At 38.0% G+C, this 27,901-nt stretch overlaps 1 protein-coding gene and 1 long non-coding RNA gene across 3 annotated transcripts in view; one reads left to right on the top strand and one right to left on the bottom strand.

Annotated features, from left to right (window-relative positions):
• syt7b (synaptotagmin VIIb) overlaps nt 1–27,901 on the bottom strand; it is a 189,760-nt gene that overhangs the window by 127,273 nt on the left and 34,586 nt on the right. The window lies entirely within an intron of this gene.
• Nucleotides 2,681–2,995, top strand: LOC125782260 (uncharacterized). The gene is made up of 2 exons (XR_007424884.1): nt 2,681–2,866; nt 2,947–2,995. It is a non-coding gene; the product is annotated as an uncharacterized LOC125782260 (long non-coding RNA).

Genomic DNA, 27,901 nt, shown 5'->3' with positions numbered 1-27,901 from the left:
CCCCTACACAATACTATTTAAGACTCGATTTAAACTAGTGGTCTCTGTTAGCTTAAGGTAAAGCTGTTAGTTATAGCTGGGTCAGAAGGTATCACCACAAAGACGTTTCTCATGAGTGTTGTACAGAGCTGTATAGAGTCAGTGTACCCCAGGTGAAAAGTTTGTAATGCTGGATTTGGAAGTCACATGTTATATTATTCATTCCCATAGTACTGTATTGGCAAAGCAAAGCTAAGCAATCTAAGGAAAGGCCTACTACAGCATTTCCATGTCTAAGACTTAAATCTCCGGGTTGAGCAGACTGTAGCCTGAGCCCTGATATCCACCACTCCAACATTTCCCATGTCTAATAAATCCTGTAATGAATTTTTACAGAAGGATAAAGAAATGCAACCTGACCCGCCGTCCGCCACCAAATCAATACCGGTAGGTTCAAATTTCAGGCGTTAGCCGCTAGCCCTCCGCTAAGCTAATCTAATACTGTGCTGTAATACAAGGCTTTGCCATCTGCAGAAGAAAATCTGAAAAACAAGAGAACTGTGGGAGTGAAGTTTTTGCTAAATGAACTAAAGCAGAACAATAATGCTTTCAGCCAATGTTCTGCAGTTTCTTTGGCTGTGACCAAAACCTTAAACTATTTGATCTCATTGGCTATTGAACACCACAGCGTAGGTTTTTCACTTGTGTTTGCTGGTTTTGCTGGTCTACCAGTATGAACAACCTGACCAAGATAGTCAACCACTAGCCCAAACTGGTAGATCATCATGACCAAAGTGGTAGACCAATATGATCAAACTGATTGACCAATATAACCAACTGGTCTACACTACTCCAATAATAAAACCAAACTTTACCACCAGTTTGGTCACGCTGGTCATAATGACAGACCAGTTAAATTAAACCATACAGTGTACTGGACTAGAGCCAGCAGAGCTAACAGAATGTCCATAAACATTAAAGTAAACATAATGAGGCCAGATAATTCGATACTGGCAAAGCACAGAGGTTCTGTTGGTTCTGTTGACGTGTAGTATGCTGTTGAGCTTCAGATCTTCTCAGCTCAAAACTGTAAAAAGTTATAAAAACAAACTTAGATTTTATAGAACTCTGCTATGTTCAGGAACCCTGGATCCATTATCCCCCCCCCCCCCAAAAAAAAACACTGCTCTGAAATGTTCCTATTCAATATAGAATGTAACTTTTGGTTTCTATCATATATTTCTGTACGCTGGTCACTGCCGAGGTCGTAAACAGCTGTGAACTGTCTACTCATCTGTTGTGTATGGAAGTAAAACAGTGTCACCAGACTTTGAAATTTAAAAGCACTTGAATTTTTAGCACTGAATTATTTTACATTGAATTATTGCATGTGATTTTTTTTGCCTCTGAATTAAACACTTTAATTTTTCAGTATATCATTTTCACTTATTTTATTTTAATGTAAAAAAAAATCAAAAGTAAAAATTCAAGTTTAAAAATTTCAATTAAAATAAATTCAGGTTGCTCAAATTCGACCTGTCAAATTCGACTGCTAAAATACAACGCTCAAAATTCGCTGTAAACATCCGGGACACACAGGATGAGCAATCGATTCAGTCTTCAATCGAGCCAACAACCAGCCAATCACATCACGCTCCGAAGATCACGTGACAGGTAGTGCCTCACGGCTCAGAGCCGCTCAACGCGAGTCACAGCCCCCTCCGCTGCTGCTCTCGAGAAGGTGAGTGTAAAACAGCTGAAAACAGGGCATTTACCTCACCACTGTGGCCATGTAATATCACTTAAACGGTGTAGAAATCCTCACTTTAACCAGGGTTTGCTCTGTGGTTCGTAAACATATTAAATTAAGATAGATATCCAGATATACCTTGTTAAACTAACTAACTAAATAAAGCTCCTCTGTTCATTTCAGAAAGAGCTTCAAACACGAACACTAGATCAATTATTTATAAATACAGCCAGAATCTGAGATAGTAACTTAGTTAGCTAAATTATAGCTACCTATCTTGCTAGTTAGCTGTGGGACTGTGCGATTATAGACAAGATACTACCTAGTTAGCGGTTTGTTTAGCAATACCTTATTTACGCTGCAAAGTATGTTGCTTAGTGTAATGGCCACTGTCTAAATAAATATATTGAGCTATATTACACTTACTCTACCCCTCTCAGGCTGGTCCTCTCATTAAATAAAGGAGATTTATTAGAATTGCTTTTTGTCTCTTTACTAACTAATTTAACAGAGATAATTTAAGATATGACCATTATTTATTTTATGATATTAATTGTAATGTTTATATTTAATATATATTTTATACATTTGTTAACAATTCAAATCAGGCTTTTACTGAGGATATCAACAGTAAATAATAGTCCTAAAATGCTTGTGTAATTAAAATACAGCATGATTAGTCCTGTTTACTAGTGCATCTCAACAGTGAAAAATATATATTTGTGTTTAATATCGTTCAGTAAACGGTCACCTTATGTTTAAAGCGACACATTTAACTTTTTTTAATTTAAGTTTAAACTACATATTCTAGTAAACTGGGTTAAGGTTAGGACAGTAATTCTGGTTTAATGAACTTTTAGCCAGGTAAAAATGATTTGGAATATGTCACTTTACATGTAGTGTAATGTATACTTTCTGTTAAATTATGATATTCTCATGATCTTCAGATTTTCTGAGATGCATTAGTAATTGGTTTGTGCCAAAACCAATGCAATAATAATTGCAAAATTGTTTTATATAAATATAAATGAAGTAAATACTGAATCCAAACAACACCAAGTTTAACACAGTCATATTTCTTGTCTTCATTTTCTTAAACAGGATATTTTCTCGCAGAAAAAGAAAGGATAATAAAAGGTAGGTAATGTTCTTAAAATGTTTAATTATATCCATGTATCAAATGCAGTAATTTTTCAAGTTTCTTTTGTATTCCACAGGTTTCCTTTCTCCAAACTTTTAAAGAACAAATAAAGAAATCCAATTTCATGCAGTCTGTGCTGTGTTTATTTGATTTATTTACATGTGCCATGTTCTGTTTTTCTTTAGTTGTTTACATGTGTTCTGTATTTTTTTTTTGTATGTTTTAGGCAGCCTCCCTATATTCTGGCACATCATATCATGTTCATCTTGTTTGTATAAACAATAAAAGCTGTTGCAAATAATGTGGTTCCTATACATAATCCAAATAATTCTGCATAAAATCTTCAAGTGGTGACTTCAGAATATGGACAGATCTTTGTATTCTTTGACTTCGTTCTTTTCGTGGTGAACTCTCCACAGCTGCAAGCTGAAACTTCTCCATCTTCAACCTTAAATAAAAACATCAGATTCACTTTTAGCGACAGCATTTACAAAATGTGATAATTATTATTAACATAAAACATTTAATAAATATTACTAATAATACTCTCTCATGGGTTGCAATATTTGATTCTCATTTATTAACATGACCTAAATATAAATAAAAATGTATAAAAGACATCACTAATAAATATTGCACTGATTACAAATTAGATAATGCCCACACATACATCTAGACCTAGTTACCAGCCTGAGAGGTATATAGTAACTGTAATAAATCTCCTTTATTTAATGAGAGGACCAGCCTGAGAGGGGTACAGTAAGTGTAATATAGCTCAATATATTTATTTAGACAGTGGCCATTACACTAAGCAACATACTTTGCACCAAAGTGTCAATAAGGTATTGCTAAACAAACAGCTAACTAGGTAGTATCTTGTCTATAATCACACAGTCCCACAGCTAACTAGCAAGATAGGTAGCTATAATTTAGCTAACTAAGTTACTATCTCAGATTCTACAGTAGTAATTATCTTCCACACAGTCTGGCTGTATTTATAAATAATTGATCTAGTGTTCGTGCTTGAAGCTCTTTCTGAAATGAACAGAGGAGCTTTATTTATTTATTTAGTTAGTTTAACAAGGTATACCTGGATATCTATCTTAATTTAATATGTTTACAAACCACAGAGCAAACCGTGGTTAAAGTGAGGATTTCTACACCGTTTAAGTGATATTACATGGCCACAGTGGTGAGGTAAATGCCCTGTTTTCAGCTGTTTTAAACTCACCTTCTCGAGAGGAGCAGCGGAGGGGGCTGTGACTCGCGTTGAGCGGCTCTGAGCCGTGAGGCGCTACCTGTCACGTGATCTTCGGAGCGTGATGTGATGGGCTGGTTGTTGGCTCGATTGAAGACTGAATCGATTGCTCATCCTGTGTGTCCCGGATGTTTACAGCGAATTTTGAGCGTTGTATTTTAGCATTTAGTCGAATTTGTGAAAATGATATACTGAAAAATTAAAGTGTTTAATTCAGAGGCAAAAAAAATCACATGCAATAATTCAATGTAAAATAATTCAGTGCTAAAAATTCAAGTGCTTTTAAATTTCAAAGTCTGGTGACACTGTTTTACTTCCATAGTTGTGACTGAGATCAGTTCACGTTACCAGGTTACAACAACAAACATAATCCAGATAACTTACTGTTCAGGAGAAAAACAGGCAGTTCACCAAGTTCGCCATGTTTTTCTTTCTAATTTAGCAGGGACCTGTAAAGCTAAGCTAGGTTAAGAAAACAAAACTGTAATTTAAAAAAAAAATAAAACATTTATTTTAAACTCAAACAAGTCAAACGCTTGATGTGGATCTAGGCAGATTTTTCTCCTGAAAACTGTTTATTATAAGATTTTAAGATTTTCAACAAGGCTGGGTGCAGCAGCATTGGCAGCTAACTGCTAGCCGCCTGACAGCACTACACTGAGCAACTCTGAATGTTCCGGTAAGGCAGGGCGATATTACATTACATTTACATTGCATTACATTACATTTGTCAGACGTTTTGTCCAAAGCGACTTGCAATAATCATGTAATAGAAGTTCAAGGTAAAAAAAAAACATTTTTGATAGGGCCTAAAGGAGGTCCAAGGGAAATAGTGGGATAGAGGAGGAAGAAGGAAATGAAGTTAGTAGTTAGTTTGTTAGAGGTGTTACGAGAGAGATAATACTCACTTCTGAACAGTGAAAGAGCTAGCGCATAGCACAGTTAGCGGCTAATGTCAATACTGCTCCAGCAGTGCTAGCCGAGGTTATCAGCAGACTACAGGCCGATAATACTCACCTCTGTACGGCAAAAGAGCTTTTAGCGCTTTACTGCTCCTTACAACCTGACTGGTAGAATTCATAAATAAGGTGCACTGGATTATAAGGCGCACAGAAAATTAATGGATTTTAAGTGCGCCTTATAGTGCGAAAAATAGGGTATACAGATTACTGTGACATACCACACAGGTTAAATAAGAACATACTAACCTAATCTCTACAAAATGAGTTACAGGGTGCTTCCTTTCCTTAACATCTGGTGATCCTTATCATGTTATGAGTTCCTACAGAAAATATCATCCTTAACGATCCTTTAAAATGTTATTTGTAGGAAGAGCCTTTCACCTAAAAGCATTTTGAGTGTAGAAGACTCAACCTCTCAAAACCTTTAAATGAACACTGATTCAATGCCAGGATGCCTTTTAGGTATTGTTAAATAAACATTGTTTTAAAGTTGTTTTAAGGTTGTTTTTCCATCAACAAACTAAAAAAAAAAAGATATAATTCAGCCTAAAAATGAATGTTTATTCAAATGTTCTTTGCTATCAGACTCCTGCCTAATTCACCAACGTAAACAGTGAATAATGATCCAGTCTCCTGACTGGCTGCGCAAAGTGTCCCTTTTATGTGTTTGTTTACAGGCGGTGAGGAAGAAGCGCTGGTGATGAGACGCTGCTAAATTTAGCATTGAGGCTCTTTAAAGCTGAGCCTCGATATCAGAGGTCAGTGCAGGAAAAGCAGTACTGCTACTGGTGGAGAATAGAATAGAATAGACAGGGTTGCCAGGTCCAACAAAAATATCCAGCCCAAAGTCTGTCTAAAACGCGCCCTTCAGAAGCTAAAACTAGCCCAACTTTTAAGGTTGTCACAGATGTTTGAACCAAACAGGATAAAAATGGAAACAGAATTACTAGAACTACTTTTAAGTGCACTAAACTTTGTCACGCTTGACAGATGGGCACCTCCTGATTTTGCCAGCTCGTGACTTTCCTGAGGGCAACGACTTTGATAAAGCAAAAACAAAAACAAAACACACCAGCCAATCAAAATCTTTTATTGTCTCTGATGTAATCAGATTCTTCAGGAAAGCAGATAAAAAGTCAGTTTTAATAGAGACTTTTTAAGTCAGTTTCAATAAAGAAGTAGGTAAACAACAGAAAGAGTCATAAACACTAACCAAACAGAGAGTCCACACCAGGAGACCACCCCCCCCCCCCCATAAGCAGGTGGAGGAATGGAGAGAAGAAGTAATATCAATTGGGTAAACAGAACAGCTGTTCTGTTTTAGATAGGATGTTGACTACTGCTGAACTGAGCCAATCACAATGCTCGCTTTCAACTCTCATTAATACTGCCCAGCCAATTACAGCTGTTTTAAGCAGCCATCCTATAAACTGTGTTAATTGTGGATGTATTAACTACTATTCATTCCAAAGAAAATACAACATTTCAATTTTTTTAAAAAATATTTGCCAACCAGATAAAAGTGGAAGCATTGTGTTATTTATTTCTTTTATTTATCTTGTTTTCATTTGTTTATATGTGTCGGGATTTTTTTATGGTTTTGTTATTTCTTCACATTGTATTACAAGATTTATTAAATAAATGAATTAGCAAATAATTAATTAATAAACACGTGTGCATGGGTTCCTTGTGGGCGTCCCCACACTTGGCTTGGGCGCTGACTGTTGATTGATGTCAGGGTTTAAATCAGTCACTGGCGCATCATTATTTCCCATGTCAAGCTAGAAACATGCCAGATATTTACCTAAACATGCCTCATTTCCAGACCACCACGTCCATCAGCGTGGGTTTATTCCCAAACTCTGACAATGTCAACAGCGCAGGTGCAAGGTCTGAAAATAGACTGTTGACAGGGTGTAGGATAGCAACGAGCATTGCACTGAACCTTGCGCAGGGTGCACGATAGGGCCCTGGGTCTTTCTTTGGGTAGTGGTGAGAGATGAATGACAGCTAGAGATGCCAATATGGTGCACCTAAAGACATTTTGCCCAGATGATAGACTTTAAGAATGAGTTGGTTGAAGAGCGAAACACTGCCCCAAAAAACTGCTGGTGTGATTAATTATCTGGGGAGCATCTCATACGACAGTCAGTCACCCCTAGTAGTGATACAAGGAACAATAACAGCTCAGTTATTTGTGCACAAGTACAGATGAATTTTTTTCAGCAGGATAATGCTCATCCTCACACAGCAAGGGTTTCCCAGTAATGAGGAATGTCTCCAACAGGTTGCATCACCTCCTTGTCCTGCCTGGTCTCCAGATTTATCACCAATGCAGCATTTATGTAAGCAGCTGGGACGCAGCTTCAGCTTCAACTTATGAGTGTAGAGCTACAGGATCTACAGGCCCAGCTGTAGCAACATCTGTGGGTAAATGTTCTGAAGGATGTCATATAGAACCTCTATACCTCCATGACCAACCATCTCAATCTAATTTATATTCAGGATAGAGGAACCAGCAGGGTCTAAACCAGAGCCCTTTTTTAGTTACAGAACATTTTTTTGCAATCTTTTCACTCTAATACTGTAATTACTCTAATATATCGTCATTACACTGACACAGATGAATATTCACTACACTACAACTATTCTACATATACCTACCTAACTTCTTTGTGTATTATTTTTGGTCAATAACTATAAAACGCTTCGTATTTAGAACGTGATATCATAAACGCTTCTGTAAGTGTAGTGTGTAAGTGTCCCAATACTTTTCTCCATAGACAGTATGTCCACTGGCCATGAGCACAGCTGGGATGATGTCTCAGTGCTGATGTAATCCATTAATCAGACACAATGCTGTCTCAACGCTTCAACAGAATGCTTTCGCTGACCAGAGAGCGTCCCTGAGGGCCAAAGTCACTTTGCACTGAGCTGCACTTTACCACTGCTGACATTATGACACATATCTAAAGATAAGACACGTCTAGTGATTTTTATTATTGTAGAACCCTGGAAACCCACACTATCACTGTGCTTTCACAGTTAAGAGTTCTGTGAATGGAACTTTGGTGTCAAAGGCATAGGAGTGGGTTGGACATGGGGGGAAGGGGGGGGGGGGGTACATCTGCTAAAATGAATCAAAGCCCACCCTATAGTGACCTAAAACAACATTTGCGGAATTACAGTTAATCACAAAAAATGTGAAATTTATATCTGAATTATATACATATGACAAATTCACATAAGGCAAAAAAAACATATCATTTATTACCTATTTTTAATATTACAACAGATTTGGGCATTATTATTATGTATTAGCATGGTGTCCTTTTAATAAAAGAATGTAACTTTATGTTTCATAGAGATTTTTGGCAGCAATTAATATAAATGTTGGATAACCCGAACCCTTCTGGTCTGTTAGAAGAACGAAACATTATCCAAATGTCATTTTTATTGCAGTATATTGTCATTGTAGAGATTCATTGCTCTCATTACTGACCTCACGTGTTTTAGAGCATTATACAGGATGTGCTTATAAGTTGGCAGCTTTATTAGTCATAATGCATAATTCTGCAAGCTGGGACTGAGTTTCTTGGTAATAATGTATAATGATATAAACTCAGCTAAAGATGCATTATGATTACAATTCATAATGCATAATAAACATGGATGGGATATGAATGCATTATTATCTGTTATGAGTTAGTTTATAGAGTCTTATAGAGATGACATTTATAGAAAGTGTTAACGAAAAAGCTTTACCACAAAGTGTCTCAGAGAGTCAAGTTTGAACAGGTTTATAATAAAGGCAAATTGCCATTGCCATTAATAATTGAATCAATTACACATTACCTGTATTTCCGTAAGTGTACTTACATTTCACAGGTTCGTGTTTGTAACTGGGGGCAGCTGAGGACATCACCAATCACCATCATCACCAATAATGTGATGAAACCAAATCAGTTTACGACAGGATTCTCACTCAGCCGCGGCGTGGCGTTACGAAACTCCAGCATCGCTCATTTTCACCGCGGGCAGAATTAGCGTGACAGAATTAAAAGTCTGAAATTCAGCAGAGCTAGCGGCTGCAGTGCTCTGAAGGTCAGCTCTGATCTGTTCATCTGTTTTGTTTTCTTCCTTTCTGCCTCATCTCTCTCTCTACATTCCCCCGTCCATCAGACCTGCCCCACATCTCGCTCACTTCTCCGGCTTTAGCGTATTAGTTAGCTTCGTGCTAAGCGCTAATTTCGTGCGCGTGTGAGCCAGGCAGACGTGATCCGGTGCGACGTGCGGCGCCGTCGGCCAGCGTGAACACAGTGTGGACGCGCTCACATGCCCTGCAGAACACTGGCATTTTAATTCCCTGCTGAATCACTGCTGACTAATCACACATTAAAGGTAAGAGCCACTCTGGGATTAGAGCCCGTGTACCTTCGGCTAACAGCGCGGAGACACTCGGAACATTTTCTAAACACGCTTTCACAAAAGTGACATTTTACTCAGCGGGTTGGGTAAGTAAACACTAAATAAACACCAGCAGCTTTAGCAGGACATCACCTTTCATTTGTTTACCAGAGTTTTTGTTTTTTAAGCTTTAAAGCAAAGTTCCTGAAAGTGCAGCAGCACTCTAGCATTCTGAGCTCACGTGAACCTGAACATGGCAATCACATGATCTACACAGAGAGAGATCATTCTGATGTTCTGATGTAAGAGTCGTTGGCCACATGTTTACTGACAGTACAAGTCCAAGGATGGACATGTTACACAATGGTTGCAAAGATTTTAACCCTCATGTTATGTTACTGGTCAAATTGACCCGTCTTGAAGTCTAAAGATCTAGAAAAAATAGTTAAAAATAGTTTTTTTTTCAGTATAAAAACGTCTTCTGCTTGCCTTAATTAGTTTAATCAACATATAGTTTAGTTTAGAAGATTTATTCCTTTCATTATAAACAAAATACATTTTTACAGAAGAAAAAAAATATACAAATCACAAATAAAATGAAAGGCAGCAGAAAGAAGAAAAAAATCTTATAATATCTGCCCCTTTTATCCCAAAAATAATTAAGAACAATAGTAAATTTCCCAAAAAAAATAAATAAATAAATAAAAAATAATCTCACATATAATCTCACAAAAACCACCCCCTGCAAAAACTAAACTAAAACAAAATGGCAATGTTATTTTCCACTGTTAGGTAAAACTAATGTTTTATATGTTGGTCTTTTAAAAGTAATAAATTAGGAAAACATAAAAAAAAAACTGGAACATTGGTATTTATTTTATATAAAATGAGTAAATTGTCCTAATTGAACCATTACCTGTTGGAGGTAAGGAACACTATTGCACTAAATGTGAATTATATTGATAATCATTAGCAATGAGTTAGAGTTAGTAATGAAATATTCATACTGCTTGTTAGGATTTTTTTCAGATATCTTTTGGATAATTAAACATACAATGCTGGTTCTGACAAATCAACATAATAGGAGGGTTAAAGCATCCAGACCAAAGCTCATCAAATTGTTGTGGCATTGAAAGCTATAACATCTGAATAGAACCAATAAAAAAGCTACTGTGGCACAAGTTTAGAAATGGTGCCACTTAAGCTTTACAGATTTCAAATAAAAACCTCATGTTCACCATGTCCATAAGTGATGCCAATGTCTCCAGGCTTGAAGGCATCTGGGACTGACCATCACAGCTTTTTATATTTTTATTCTGTGTGCTTCAAACTGAAGATAAAAAGCACTGTCTAAAAAAGTCTAAAAGCCAGGATCTGTATGATATAGAGTTTATTGCATGTTCCACTCAATGACACCAATAAGCCAAAGCATTAAGATCATTTAAAGGACTGAGAACTGGGAAAAGGGTCAGATCTCATACTGGAGTTTGGGATCATTTGGCATGATTGTTCGGAAACCCCTTTTCAGTTTTATTGCACAGCTGACAAGCATCATAATATTGGAGAATCACTAAAGCATCAGCAGTTGTTTGCTTGCTTACAGACTCAATACTGCCAGAAGGAAGTAACTATCTTAAGAGATCCATCAGTCTATTGCTGTATTAAGAAAGAAAGGCTTTTGTACCATGCTGTTAACCATACCCTTTAAAGAGTAGCCCAAACTGGCTCTAACAGGAAAGAAAGAGGAGTGGGAGGCCCCGATGCACAATTGTGCAAAAAAAAAGAAAATCTTTGAGTGTGCAATTTGTGAAAAAGAGGCCCCTACAGGTTGCGAACTGAACAGTGATAAGATGCTACCAATGCTTTATGGCATCTGTAAAGCATGGTGGAGGCAGAGTTATGGTATGGGGATGATTTTAAGTTGGGAAATTAGGAGATTTATATAGAATGAGATGAAAAAAGGCTACACCATGCTGTATACTGTGGGTCTACAACAGGGTAATGACCCCAAACACAATATATAACAGCAATATTTAATAAATACGGAGTCAGCAGAGCTCTGACTGGAGTGGAGTGGCAGCACAGTTTCTGGATATGAACTCTATTGTGCTGTGTGGGAGGGGCTTGACCGTAAGGTATGAATGAGGAATGGAGGAAGACTGCATTAAGCCATGTTGTGGGAGGAGCTCCAGACTGTAACTGCTGCAAAAGGGGAGCAAGTTCACAGTCATCATTATTATTAAAATCTAAATATTTAATTCTGACAGTGTCCGCAAGTCCTGTTCATAACATTTAGTTTATAAAACCTGATTTTTATTGTATATGGAGTGATACAATACAGGAATGAGTCTGAGTCCAAATATAAAATATTTTTCAAAATATTCAGGACGTGTTTTAGGGATTTTATCCAAGACTTTTGGCTTTGATACCATTCTACCTGTCTCAGACCAGAGTATATATTATTTAGTATATTAGATATTCATTTAAAAGCATGCACTGTTCTTTTTAAGGACAGATAACAGGCTGATTGTTACAGTCTGTTCGCAGCTTTAGTGAGATCAGTGTCAGAATCACAGAATTTCACAACAAACTGGATTTATGTTGCCTAAAGTAAAAATACTGATTTAAGCATAAATACTGATTATTATTTAATAGTCTATTATAAGATTGTCATGTGAATAAAAGAAAACTCTGGTCACACTCAATCACATAACTTCTTGTTTATTTGCTATATTTTTAATCTCTTGTGTTTCCATTGAAAACAAGAACAGTTCACAGTGATCTTACAATTTTGCACGCTAGTGCTGGTGGCAGGAAAAGTGATCAGGTGACATGATGAAGACCTTTAGCAGGAGCCAAATACCTTTAGCAATGGCCGTAATGAGCAGGGTTATGGGTTATGGGGTGCGGGGTGTTCCTGGTCAGCTGTGGTTGAGCACTCAGAGCTTATCAGTGTGTGAGGCGGTGAAGGTTATTCAGCCGGTAGTAACAAACAAGAGGGCCGCTGTGTCACATGTCTCAGAAATGTTTAATAATGTATATGAAAGTGCCAAACCCACAACACAGGGTGCAATGTTCCCGGCTGCTTTACTGCAGGTCAGTGGGAGCGCCCATGCTGACTGCTATATACTCTACCATCAACTGAGCCTACACTGGGCTCACCAGAGCCGTGTCACCTGGTCCGATGAATCCAGCATTAGGGCAGATTACAGTAAACACAGGTAATGGATCAGTTTATACCAGGATTTGCATAACAAACCCCATAGCATTATCCCTCCTCCACCAAACTTGTTATAGGAAGGTAACATTCTCCAGACTGTCAGATATCTAAGTATGATTCTTCACTTCATAGAACTTTTACTCAAAAGTATTTATTTTTATTAAAATATATTCCCATATATATTATAATAGAAGACCTAAAACTGTATAAGCTGTACAGTACAGGCCAAAAACTTGGACACACCTTCTCATTCAATGCATTTTCTTTATTTTCATGACTATTTACATCAGGGGTGTCCAAACTACGGCCCGCGGGCCGCTCGAAAAAAGGAAATGGGCCGCAAATGGCCCGCGGGCCGTAGTTTGGACACCCCTATTTTAGAAATAGAATGAAAGTTGGCCCGCTGTTAAGCAGGTTTTTATAATGTGAGATTCAAAGCTTGAACGCTAGGTGTCAGAAACGGGCCAAAGAGTCTAAAAGTGGAGAGAGTGCGCATTTCTAGCGCAGAAAAACGGGCCAAAGAGTCTAAAAGCGGAGAGAGTGCGCATTTGTAGCGCAGGAAAACGGGGTAAATGAGTCTAAAAGAGGAGAGGATGCGCATTTCTAGCGCAAAAAAACGGGCAAAATAGTCTAAAAGCGGAGAGAGTGCGCATTTCTAGCGCAGAAAAACGGGGCAAAAGTGTCTAAAAGCGGAGAGGGTACGCAGTTATAGCACAGAAAAACGGGCCAAAGAGTCTAAAAGTTGCCGTAATTAAGGAGTTTAATATTAAGAGACATCATGAAATTAAACATCAATTTGAAAAATCTTAGTTTACACAACACTGTCAAAGATAGATAAATATAGTAAGTCAAGTAAAATGGTGTGTAAATGAAAGTAATCAGAAAAAAGTATTATTTAAAGTGGTATATTTCATTATTTGTTTTATTATAGAGTCTGTGGCCTGTGACTTCAAATATATTTCTCCTTCTGGCCCCCAACAAAAAAAGTTTGGACACCCCTGATTTACATGGTACCACTTTAAAATAAGACTACCTTTATAAAGTGTTTATAAATGGTTTACAATTAGTTTATTAATGGTTACTAAGTAGGTTGTAAATGCCTTAAAAATCATTAATAATCAGCTATAACACATACGTAGAAAGGGCAACAATATAGATGGCTGTGGGTTCACTATTTGGCAAACAACAGGTCATTGTTGCCCTTTCTACCTTTGTGTTATAACTGATTATTAATGACTTTTAAGGCATTTACAACCTAATTAGTAACCATTAATAAACTAACCGTAAAGTAAACCATTATAAACCCTTTATAAAGGTAGTCTTATTTTAAAGTGGTACCATTTACATTGTAGATTCTTACTGAAGGCATCAAATCTATGAATGAACAATGTACTTAACAATAAATGCCCTGTCCTCCACAGTCACCAGACCTGAACCCAATCCAGATGGTTTAGGGTGAGATGACCACAGAGTGAAGAAGGCAAAGGGGCAACAAGTGCTAAACACCTCCGGGAACTCCTTCCTTCAAGACGGTTGGAAAACCATTTCAGGTGGCCACCTCTTGAAGCTCAAGGAGAGAATGATGCCAAAGTGGCGAGTGTGTAAAGCAGTAATCAGAGTAAGGGATGGCTATTTTAAAGAAACTAGAATATAAAATATAAAATAAAATATAAAAAATATATATTCTTTTTCAGTTATTTCACCTTGTTTTTGTTAAGTACAAAACTCCACGTGTTCATTCATAGTTCCGATGCCTTCAGTGAGAATCTACATGTAAGATGTAAATAGTCATGAAAATAAAGAAAACGCATTGAAAAAGAGAAGGTGTGTCCAAACTTTTGGCCTGTACTGTATGTGTAAGGTGCTAGAATTGACCGAGCAAAGAGGCAAGTAACATCTACAATCAATGCAGAAGACCCCACCCACATATCCCACATCTCAGTGCAGCAGAGTTGCCAGGTTTGTGGTTTTCCCACCAAAAAATTCAGCAAAAAAAAAAAGGTGGGTTTTTCCTTGGATGTCACGTGAACACAGTGGACAAACATGTACACGTCAACACCAAAATCAATCTTCCAAGATTTATTACAATAAGAACCAGGAGAACATAACAACATAAAGGACAGCATAAAAAGGAGAGTGGATGAGAAAGAAAGCCAGTGAGAGAGAGAGAGAGAGAGAGAGAGAGAGAGAGAGAGAGAGAGAGAGAAAGATCACAATGTAACCAGAAATCACAAGACGAAAAAAAAATGTTAAAGATGAGAGAAGAGAGTTCAGGAGGGGCAAAAACAGAATAGAGTAAGTAGAGTAAAGTCAGTTCATGTTTTGGATAATTATGTTTTTATTAAATGTTCTTGACAGGAATATAAAACTGTACAAAAAGAACTTATAAAACACTATTGTTACAATATTATTAATGACTGTAAGATAAACAGAAATACTAATAATAATCCTTATAAACAAATTACTAAGTCATACACTCATAGTTGTTTTGCCATTTGCTTCAAACGTGTGACAGACATATATATTTTGGGCTTGTTTAAGCTTCTGAAGGGCGGGTTTTAGACTGACTTTGGGCTGGATATTTTTGTTGGACCTGGCAACCCTTCATTGTAGCACTCTGTAGCTTCTGCTGGACAGGAGACATGTTAAAAAACATGTGACACAATACTGATCTTGTGTTTTTTTGATATTTTGAACATTAGCATGCATTTACCTTTTTACATTACAAAAGATTACAAAAAGATGCTGCCTAGATCCTCATAAATGAATAATTTATTATGACAGGGACGATTCAAAAGAATAATGAGGTGAACAGGGAAGGTCAAATAATAATGCCTTCGTTTCTATTGGAAGGGCACTCATATAAGGGCACTCTTGCTCTAGAGGGCACATCATTATAATTTGTTGCAAGAAAGGTTACCCTAAACCATGAGAACAGAAGGGAGGCGGTTGTCTCCCCTGCCCCCCAGTATTATAGACAAAAATTAACAGATGTAATCAGAGTTCACGAGTCTGTATAGTTTCATAAAAACATTCAGAACAGATGATAAAATACCTCCTCTTATATTTGAGATCTAGAAACACATAAGAGGAATATAAGAGAAATATAAGAGGTATTTACGCCACACAGGATCACGGGAATCTGGGTTAAAAAGCAATTTCACCCAATACAGTGTCGCCATTCAGGCATCAAAACACAGCCACAAGGTCGCACAGTAACGCTGGCAGGGCTGGTGGAGTGTAATACTGTAAAATGAAAGGACCGGTTCCTATGTGACCCAGCGGCGAATGAACCAATCACGATCCAGAACATCCAGCACATCATTCTGAATCAGAGCTCTGACCTGTAACTGTGAGGTCATCTGCTTTACAAAGCATGTAATATTCTCCATCTGAGCACGACTGCAGAGTAAACACACATCCATCAATACCCAGCACGAGGGAGGTGTTTCTAATAAAGTGGCCACAGGCCGGTCAACAGGAAAATAGCAGCCAGAGTAAAGGTAGGTTTGTGTGTAGTCTTTCAAAGCAAAGATGGGTTTATATGTGTGTGTGTGTGTGTGTGTGTGTGTGAGAGTCTAGGGAGTCCTATCTGTCATCATGTGATTTGAGAGTCCATATAAAGTCACCTGGGAGGTTTTTCAATAATTCAAAACTTACTATTCATAAATGAAGAAAACCAGCCGCTGGCCATCGCCATGTTCCCCCACATACACACACACACACACCCACACACACACATAAAGCATGGGATGTGGATGAAAATGAGCGCATGGTAATAATAATTACATTCTATTGGTTTTTTTTTCTTGTGTTTCTTGATCACCTCTCTCGCTCTCTTCATAATTAAACAGTGTATTCCAGTGTGCAGCGAACTGAGAGCCAGAATACTCCCAACAAAATAATGGGGTATGTTTTTCTTCTGTGTGTGTGTGTGTGTTCAGGGCTGGGCTGTACTCATCTCTCTCTACATAAATTTATTACACACCTCAAAAGATGCCACGAGAATGACTGAAAAGAAAAGAAAAGAGGAGGAGAGAAGAGAAGACAAAAAAGAAGTGAATAGAAAATACCAGAGGAAAAAATATTGTATTACTCAAAACAATTTAATTTCTTAGAAGACATATTTGTGATTTTTACTTAGATTTAGTTTAGACATCAGGGGCCTCATGTATTAAGACTTGCGTGGTCTTTCTACAAAATTTTTCCGTACGCTCAGACCTGAAAAGTTCCGTACGCATAAAAAAAATCCTGATTTATCAAACCGTGTGTAGGCAGGATCCCACGTACTTTGTCTTAGTACATCGCAATCAACATGAAATTAAGCGCAAGTGCACGAAAACATCACACCTGCCATGTCTCCTCCCTCAATTACGCAGAGCATAATATTATTATTATTATTATTATTATTATAATAATTGTCACGTCCTGGCCTTGTCTCATGTCTCTGTGTTTTCCCCATGTGACCTTTGCCCCTCTGTGTCTCCTGTCTCAGTAGTTTGCCACCACGTGTCTCATTTGTAGCTCCGCCCCTTTCCCAGGTGTTTCCACTTCTAGTATGTTTCCTGTTCATATAAATAGATCCCCTGTGCCACTTTGTCTTCGTCGGTCTTTGCACTAACCTCTGTTGTTTTGTCTCTCTGTGTTGCTCCGTGTTTACCTCAGTTAATCTCATGTGTATGTTTCTAGTTTCTTGTTTATTTCCACGTTTCCCAGTCCTCTGCATAGTGTTTAGTTTCTAGTCCATTCCCTGTATATATCCCTGCCATGTTTAGTTTTGTAATTATTCAGTCCCTCGTTTGTTTCTTTGTTAATTTACTCCCGGTTTTGTTTGTTAGTTATTATCTATCTAGTTTGTTTAGTTTGTGTTCTCTAGTTTCTCTCGTTTGTTTTGGTTTACTTTATTATTCTGTTCTTTGTTATTTGTTTATCTTTGTTATTTATTTATATATATATATATATTTATTAAATTATTTATTTTGCCCTACCTGCACTTGCGTCCGTCTCCTCGTCTCCCTGCCTTGGTCACTCATGACAATAATAATATGCTAGAGTATAATATGCAAGTCAAGAAAGTGTCGCAAGGCGTGTAGTGTAATAATTAATATTTACCCATGTTTCTATTTAAATGCTTTAAATGAGTTGCTTACCAAGAGTCCAGCCATCATGCACTCAGTTTGTAATCTTATCCTCTTATGCTCTTGGAAATCTGAAACGGCTTATAAGCCAGTCGTCATAATGGGCCACAAAAACAAAATGGTCACAAAAAATGCGCTCTCGACAAATTTGGCCATTAGCAATATTTTTCAATAATGCCAACGCTGCCAGCGCAACATTTTATTCATGTTTATATAATCTAGGCTAAGTGGAAACACATTGAACGATTATTTCAGTATGGCAATAAAATTGTCTAATTACTTTATTTTTACTACAATGTGTGCGTAAAGGATATTTTAATAGTTGTAATTTCAATGCATTGCCTCTAAGTGTCACCAAATGACAAAAACACAACACATACGTACAAAAAAACATGCGTACGCCCAAAATGAAATTGCCGTGGGGAAACGCACTTTCTCACATTCAAGTCACATTTAGTATATCTGAACGTGAGCGTGAAATATGGTGTACGCAATGTTTTTGTGCGTACGCACCTTTAGTACATGAGGCCCCAGGTCTGTCACAGAAGTTTCTCCTAAAATTGTTTGGGAGACATAAAATTAGACAAAAACTAGGCAAGAGATACTTCTGTAGTCTGTAGAGTCTAAACTGGATGCAATAAGCACACCTTGCGCAGCTCAAACGTGCACAAGGCATGTACTAACTGAACTCTAATTATTCATATTCTACCAGTGCAGTGCTTTGTACATCTCAGGTATAGACGGATGACTATTGACATTTGTCAGGGTTTAAATCGGTCAGTGGAGCAACTGTGTTTTCTGTCGCCAAGAAAGACACACGCCAGAAATGTATCTAAACTGACCTCACTTCCAGACCACCACACCCATCAGTGTATATTTATTCCTAAACTCAAGGCGCAAGGCATGAAAACAGACTGTTTACAGCAAAGACTGTGTATAGCTGGACAGAGCATCGTCTCTCAAAAGTGAAGCCACCACAGGTCGGGCGCCCCCTGCTATTCGGTTTCAGAAAGCTGTGTAACCCCACCCATTCCCATAGGTTTCAATGGCAAAACAGACAACATTCAATCATGTTTTTTTCTAATATACTGTTATTTTACCTCCTTTATTTAAATGCAGTAGCTAGTGTAACCTCTGCTTATATTGTCAATGTTTTATATCCCCACAGAATTCGTTTTTTAGAAGGTTCTTCAGCTCTATTCAAAAAAGGTGTGGTTATTGTAAAAGGGCTGGTTATGGGCGGGACCAATAACAGAACGTCAGCTCCGCTCCGCTCTGCAGCCTGTGACCGCCAGGCAGCCCTCAGGGGCGGGGTTATTTAAATGAGTCTCAACACAGTCTTTCTCCCTCCTCTGGTCTCTACTGCACAGACTCGGGTGTCAGGATCGCCAACATGGTGGAAGATTTTGGCTTCATTTTCATTGAATGAATGGGAACGGAGACACGGCGTCCATCTTTTTTACAGTCTCTGGTTTACAGGGTGGAAGATAGCAAACAGCATTGTACCTGATATTATTGTTTTCTGGGTGAAACTACAGAGATATTAAGTAGATATATTTTTTGATTTTGCATTCCTCTTGGAAGAGAAGAGGAAAGACTAGAAAAGGTAAAAATAGAAGAGAATAAGAGAACAAGACTAGAGAAGAAAAGAGAAGATAAAATAAGAGAAGAGAACATGACTAGAAAAGAGATGAGGGCAAGAACAGAGAAGAGATAAGAAGACAAAAAGAGGACAAGGCTAGAGAAGAGAAAAGAAGAGGGCAAAAAAACAGAGAACAGAAAAGAAGACAATAGGAAAGAAGAGAAGAGTGGAGGAAAGGACAGAAAAGAGGAGGAGAGTAGAGAGGAGAGAAGAAGAGTAGAGAGGACAAGAGAAGGGAAAAGAGGAGAGGAAAAGAGAGAAGAGAGTAAGAGAGTAGAGGAGAAGAGTAGAAAAGAGAAAGAAAAGTGGAAAAGAGTAGAGTGGGAGAGTGGAGAGGAGACAATGAGAGATCAGTAGATGGGAGGAGGAGTAGAAGATGAGAGGATGAGCAGTAAAGACTGAACTCAGTTTGGAGAAAGTCTCAATTCTCTTCGTCAACATCTTCTATTCTCTTTCATCTCAGAGAATTTTTGAAGATGAAGCAGTTACTGAGACGCCCCCGGCTACACTGTCTGCATGTGTGTGTGTGTGTGTGTGTGTGTGTGTGTGTATGCGTGTTGCAACTAGGCTGTAACTTTGGGTTGAACCATTCCTGTGTGTATTTAATAAAGTGGGATTAATCGTGGAAAAGACAACAGCTGCTGGTTAAGTGTGGGAATGAGAGGAGCTGTCAGCAGGGAGGGTGGTATATATAACCCATGCACATTGTTTAAAAAATACTCAGCAAGTACAATCATTTACAATAGGTAAATTCTACCTACACTACTTATATGATAACAGTAAAAACTGCAAAAATATGTGGTAACATATATTTAAAAACTATCGGTCCCCTGTGCACTTGTTGTGGAGTGCAGCTGCTGTTTTGAAGGTAAGATTAGTTAACATGTTTTTGTGTATGAGCTTAAAAGTTGATGTATGTAAGTATTAGTTCTATATTAAGATCTGTACTCAGTGTTCTAGAATATAACGAGGATTTTACCCTTCTGGCACAGACCGGCTCTCGTAGCAGGCTAATTATTAACACATGTAGCCAGTGCTAACGCCTCTGTGCAAGCAAAGTTAGCTAACCCTAGCTACACTCGCTAGCTAAGTAGTTATTTCTATTCAGCCTTAATAATAAAATATAGTGCTAGTTAAAAAGTGTGCAGGTTCATGATAAAAGGGTTGGTTATTTCAAACAAGCTACTTATCTCACTACACATTGTTTTTAAGGAAAAAATGTACATGGGCATGGTTTGCATATAGCTAACGCTTATTAACTAAAGCTAATTAGCTAACTAGCTAGCGCTTTCACTGTTAAACATGATTTCAGGCTCTTAACTCAATGTTTGATTCAAGGTGAGTTTAAATTGTCGATTATAAAACACCTTGGCTACAGGAAGGTTTTTGGAGCATGTTTTAGTGAGTATAACAGGATTAATGTCGCTGGTATAACTTTAGCTAAGTAAGTAAGTGAAGTTTGCAGAGGCTGTGTGGCTGTGGTTCTCACTCCCTTAAATTTTTCAGTAAATTTAACTCTCTCTAAATAAGTAGAGGTTAGCTAATCATATTAAAATATAATATATAATATTTAAGTAAAAATATGAATTAGATAAAGCAGTAACAATCACATTAATGTTATTTCGTTTTTTTTTAAGTAAATAGTATTGAGGAATGTTGGATAAATTTAACCATATTTCTTTTAGTGTATCACAACTGATACATCTAGATCATATTTACTCAACATATGGGGTGAAATCTACCCCAACAAACTGAGTGTAAATTGTTACCTCACATTTACTGAGTAGATTATATAGTTTTTTGTTTGTTTGTTTGTTTTTTTACAGTGAAAGCTCATCAGAGTGTGACTGTTTGTGTGTGTGTGTGTGGTCCATGTTTTGATGCCATATCTCCCAGTACTAACTGCAAACCTGATTTTACACAGCATTGCCTAAATCAGAATTCAGCAAGATATTCACTCAATAACACAGTATTTTATGACCAATAAAACTTGCAATGCTGGTTTATCCTCAACAATTTACACAAAATGATATCAAACGTGTTTCATGTAGAGGAAATGACTGTTACACCCATGTTTATTGTGTTTTTTGCTTTCCATGGTCCTTTCAGTTCCTGTCTTGTGTTCTTGCTACCCTGGTCTGCTTGTGTTTTTTAGGCTGCCTTCAAGTTGTGTCAGAAATATCATATTTATGAGACGAGAGCACATAACTGCCACCACAAACTTGTATTTACCAGTGGGAAAATTGTTTTTTTAGATAAGCCCAGAGTTTTCCATTTGGGGGCGTGTCAGTAACAAGAGGTATTAGCGGCTGCCAGCATGAATCCTGCCCCTACAGTACACTATAAAAACCTTGAGCTTGTTAGCAATAGTTTTAAGCTGCACTGGTTGTTGTTTAGTTTAATTTTAAGGCCAACTTGAGGGCACAAATGTTATTAAAGTATAGCAACAAAGCTAATTAGAAGGACCCAAAAAGTGTTGCCTCGTGGCCATATATTGATTTTATGCGCTGATATTTTTAAACAGTTTTTTCACAACCTGCTTCACCAAAATTGACCAAAAGTATAAACAAAAGGATTTTTCTAATGGCGTCCATTTCCACCCAACCAAAAAACACTTGAGCACATGTCAAGTCATAATAATGACCTCCAACCTCGTAACTAGAAATTTCGGGGAAAGACATAAAGGTAGCTCTAGCCTTGTTCTCTGTAGCACATGAATCTGTTATTTCTCCCTTGTCTTTCTCTCCGCCCCTAGCCCCGCCTTCTCATTTGTAACCCTATGCCCTCATTATCTTCTCCAGGTGTTTCTTGTCTCTGTGTATATACCCCATGATTTCTTTGTTCTTTATTGTATTTTTCAATCTTGTTCAAATTATCATCCACCCCAGTGACACCTTGTGGTCAGTCAAACATTTTACTTGTTCAGTTTCAATTTCAAAATGATCCTGTGACCTGCATTCAGCTCTGAAAGTTTGATATCCCTAGTATTTTGTTTAATTAATTTTTTGTTAGTATATAGTTTTGTCTGTCTAGTCTTAGTTTTGTCTGTTTTCTACTGTTAAAGAGTTTTTTTTTCTATATGGCTACCAATAAATCCGCTTTGCACTTGCATCCAGCCTCTGGCTCTAGAGCATTACAGTGACATCACTGAGAACAGGTCACATTTTTATAAAAAGCAACAAAGCTGTTGGTGTCAGCAATGGTGTCAGACATTAAATATATTTTTATAACTGAAATATTTATTAGACCTAATTATTTCATGTAAGGAGTTATTTTATACATACAGTACTGTGTAGAAGGTTTAGGCACCTGGACGTATAATTTAAAAACATTTATTTAAGCAAAAAGCGTGTTTTTACTTGTAAAATTGCCATTTTATATTAGAAATGATGCATTTAAAAAATTTAATAATAACAAGAATAAGAATTTCTTACTTTGGAGAAAGTAGTCAATATCATATGAACTGGTTTAAAGAAAAAAGGTTCTAAATTGCAGATGTTTCCATAATTCCTCCATGTAAAACACAGAAAAAAAAACACTACTTGATGTATGAACTTACTTTTCTCTATAAGGTAATTGTGTTTATTCTAATATTAGTGCTAATATATATATATATATATATATATATTGTATAAAATATGCCAAAACTAGGAAAGGAAAATAATAACCATGTTTATTCAATAAAGTTTTTTTGTAAAAATAATGAAAGGTTTAGGTGGGAGACAAGAAACGTACCTGCAATTCTAGAATAACGTGTGTGTGTGTGTGTGTGTGTGTTCGGTGTGTGTATAAGTATTTTTTCCCCAGTTGTCTCAGCGTGTTTTAACTTGTCTGAGAATAGATGTCTCACCATCTGCTCCGGCTGATGTTTTCTTGTCTCTGTTTTCTCTGTTGTTTGTCGGTGTGTTATTCTCACTCAGCTGTCTGTTACACCTCCATCAGGTCGTACACACCTGTGTACAAACCTGTCAGCTTTACACTTATTAACACCAGCGGTGAACTCTTGTAGCCGTAACTCCTGTATTACCTGGATTTTTCAAGCTGATCAACAATTCACTGTTCATTATTACTATTATTAACACTGGCTAGTAACTTTACACATGCAGAGATCTCTCACTCCTGCAAAAAACTTCAGCAGCACTGCTGCATCTGATCCACTCACATCAGCTCAACACACACTAACACCTCATACACCACCACCATGCTAATCAGTGCTAATCACTGCTGTATCTGATCCACTCACTGTACCACCAGCTCAACACACACTAACACCTCATACACCACCACCATGCTAATCACTGCTAATCACTGCAGTATCTGATCCACTTACTGTACCACCAGCTCAACACACACTAACACCTCATACACCACCACCATGCTAATCACTGCTAATCACTGCAGTATCTGATCCACTTACTGTACCACCAGCTCAACACACACTAACACCTCATACACCACCACCATGCTAATCACTGCTAATCACTGCTGTATCTGATCCACTCACTGTACCACCAGCTTAACACTCACTAACACCTCATACACCACCACCATGCTAATCACTGCTAATCACTGCTGTATCTGATCCACTCACTGTACCACCAGCTTAACACTCACTAACACCTCATACACCACCACCATGCTAATCACTGCTGTATCTGATCCACTCACTGTACCAGCTCAACACACACTAACACCTCATACACCACCACCATGCTAATCACTGCTAATCACTGCTGTATCTGATCCACTCACTGTACCATCAGCACAACACTCACTAACACCTCATACACCACCACCATGCTAATCAGTGCTAATCACTGCTGTATCTGATCCACTCACTGTACCACCAGCTCAACACACACTAACACCTCATACACCACCACCATGCTAATCACTGCTAATCACTGCAGTATCTGATCCACTTACTGTACCATCAGCTCAACACATACCAACACCTCGTACACCACCACCATGCTAATCACTGCTGTATCAGATCCACTCACTGTACCATCAGCTCAACACACACTAACACCTCATACACCACCACCATGCTAATCAGTGCTAATCACTGCTGTATCTGATCCACTCACTGTACCACCAGCACAACTCACACTAACACCTCATACACCACCACCATGCTAATCAGTGCTAATCACTGCTGTATCTGATCCACTCACTGTACCATCCAGTTAACACACACTAACACCTCATACACCACCACCATGCTAATCAGTGCTAATCACTGCTGTATCTGATCCACTCACTGTACCATCAGCTCAACACATACCAACACCTCGTACACCACCACCATGCTAATCACTGCTAATCACTGCTGTATCTGATCCACTCACTGTACCACCAGCTTAACACACACTAACACCTCATACACCACCACCATGCTAATCAGTGCTAATCACTGCTGTATCTGATCCACTCACTGTACCATCAGCTCAACACTCACTAACACCTCATACACCACCACCATGCTAATCAGTGCTAATCACTGCTGTATCTGATCCACTCACTGTACCACCAGCACAACTCACACTAACACCTCATACACCACCACCATGCTAATCAGTGCTAATCACTGCTGTATCTGATCCACTCACTGTACCATCAGCTTAACACACACTAACACCTCATACACCACCACCATGCTACTCAGTGCTAATCACTGCAGTGCTGAGAATAACTACCCACCACACAAATAATAATAGCTGATCTGTGGTGATTTTGTCTACTGTGGGATCCTGAGTATTGAAGAACAGGGTGAAATGAGGATTATATAGATGGACAGTGGGTGTAGAAATGAAGATGAATGATTCTTAAACATTGTTCTTCCAGTACCTGCACTGATCACACAGCCTCACAGCAAGATGGAACCGACAACAAATTTTACTGTGGGGAGCAATAAAGTGTTTGTCTTGAAATGCTGTGTTCTTTATTTTCCACCATGCATAAATAACCACCCTCTAAATAACTCAATTTTAGTTTCATCAGTCCACAGAACCTTATTCCAAAATAAAGCTGGTTTGTCTAAATGCGCATACCTCAAATGACTCTGTTTGTGGCGTGTGCTCAGAAAAGGCTTCTTCTGCATTTCTCTCCAATACAGCCTCTCCTTGTGTAAAGTGCGCTGAATAGTGAATAGCTGAACGATGCACAGTGACTCCATCTGCAGCAAGATGATGTTGTAGATCTTTGGAACTCTGGAGGTCTGTGGGTCTGTTGGTTGACTATGACTGTTCTCTCCATTCTTCTCCTCTGATTATCTGTGATTTTTCTTGTTCTGCCACTTCAGGTCTTACAGTTTTTCTCAATTGGTTTGGCTCATTTCTTGAAACTGAGATGACATTCCTATAACTAAAAGGTAAATTGGCCAAACAGACTTACAGTTCTTCACAACACTTCAGATAACCAGCAAAATGTCATATGTCTCCCAAAATGTTCATTCTTGCTTCAAAATGAAGTCTTTCTCCCATATCAATAGTCAGTACCATAAAAATGGCATAGATCCTTCTCAATTGCTTTGGCACATTTTCATTAATTTTGTCCATCTGTCAAAATAAACTGGACGGTGCAGCAAAACTACATGGATCCTCATCACTGCTCATATCGCTCCAAAAACAGTTTACCCACGTGTCAAAACTGATTTCCTTTCTCACACAAATCATCAGTGCCCCCAAAATGCATTGTCCCTTTGGCATTGTGTAAGTACTGCAAGTCAAAATGCTTAGATGTTTTGTCTTTATGGCAGAGGTCTAGCTAAATAAATACAATGTTCACACCACACACACTGCACTCATTCTGCTGAGGAAATTGTAACTATTTTTATTTACAAGTACATTTTTACACATTACTGTAGGTAGAAAGAAAAGAAAATACTAAGGAAAATGTATCAAATATACTATGTATACAAATTACAAAAACCTGCAAAAACAAAACAAAATACATTACAGTAGGTAAAAAATAGTCAAGCATCACAAATGCAATACAGTAACATTCTGACTACTCTGTGTCACTCCCCTCTCTCCATCACCTTCCTGGCCATCCATCCGCTGCAGTCTGTTTGGCCATAAATTCTCATCAACATTGCATCTGATATGTTCTTTAGCAATGCACTGTGGGAAGAATGCCTGAGCCATCCTCTACACTGATCGCCACAGGACTATATAATCATTATATCATCACAGGACTAGCATCAAAGAACTAGCACCAGGCCAAGATGTATACAGTGGATAGAAAAAGTCTACACACCCCTGTTCAAATGGTAGGTTTTTGTGATGTAAAAAAAATTACAATAAGACAAATAATTTCTACCTATAATGTGACCTATAACCTGTACAATGCAATTGAAAAACAAACAGAAATCTTTCAGGGAGGTGAAGTAAAAATAAACAACTGAGATATTGAGGTTGCATAAGTGTGCACACCCTTTTATAACTAGGGGTGTTGCTGTGTTCAAATTTAACCAATAACCTTCGAACTCACTTTAAATTGGAGTCAGCACACACCTGTCAACAATTAAAGTGCCTCTGATCAACTCCAAATAAAGTTTAACTGTTCTAGTAGGCTTGTCCTGATATTTTTGTAGCCACATCTTTCAGCACAAGCCATGGTCCACAAAGAGATGCCAGAGCATCAGAGGTATCTCATTATTCATAGATATCAGTCAAGTGAAGGCTACAAAAGTCATTAAATATACCATGGAACACTTTGAAGACTGTCATCATCAAGTGGAGAAAACATGGCACAACAAGACATTACCAAGAACAAGACATTTGACAAAAATTTATGATAAGACAAGAAGAAAATTGGTCAAGGAGGCTGCCAAGAGGCCGACAGCAGCACTGAAGGAGCTGCAAGAATTTCTGGCAAGTACTGGCTGTGTAGTACATGTGACAACAATCTGCCGACTTCTTCATATGTCTGTGCAAAACAAACATCCAGAAAACATCTAAGCTCTACTTAATTTTCCAAAAATTCATCTGATATCTACCAAACGCATGTGGGAAAATGTGTTATGGTTTAATGAAACCAAGGTTAAACGTTTTGGACATAATTCCAAAAGGTATATTAGGCGCAAAAGCAACACTGCTCGTCACCAAAAGAACAGCATACCTACAGTGAAGCATGGTGGTGGCAGCATCATACTTTGGGGCTGTTTTTCTTCAGCTGGAACTGGGGCTTTATTCAGGGTGGACGGAATTTTGAACAGTTCCAAATACCAGTCTGTATTGGCAAAAACCTTCGGCCTCTGGTAGAAAACTGAAGATGAAAAGGAACTTCATCTTTCAGCACAACAATGACACAAAGGACACATCTAAATCAACAAAAGAATGGCTTCAGCGGTATAAGATTAAGGCTTTGGAATGGCCCAGCCTGAATCCAGACCTGAATC

Source organism: Astyanax mexicanus, chromosome 16 (genome assembly GCF_023375975.1).
Source record: "Astyanax mexicanus isolate ESR-SI-001 chromosome 16, AstMex3_surface, whole genome shotgun sequence".
In the NCBI taxonomy this organism is placed as follows: Eukaryota; Metazoa; Chordata; class Actinopteri; order Characiformes; family Acestrorhamphidae; genus Astyanax; species Astyanax mexicanus.
This window is presented reverse-complemented; position numbering and strand designations above follow the sequence as displayed.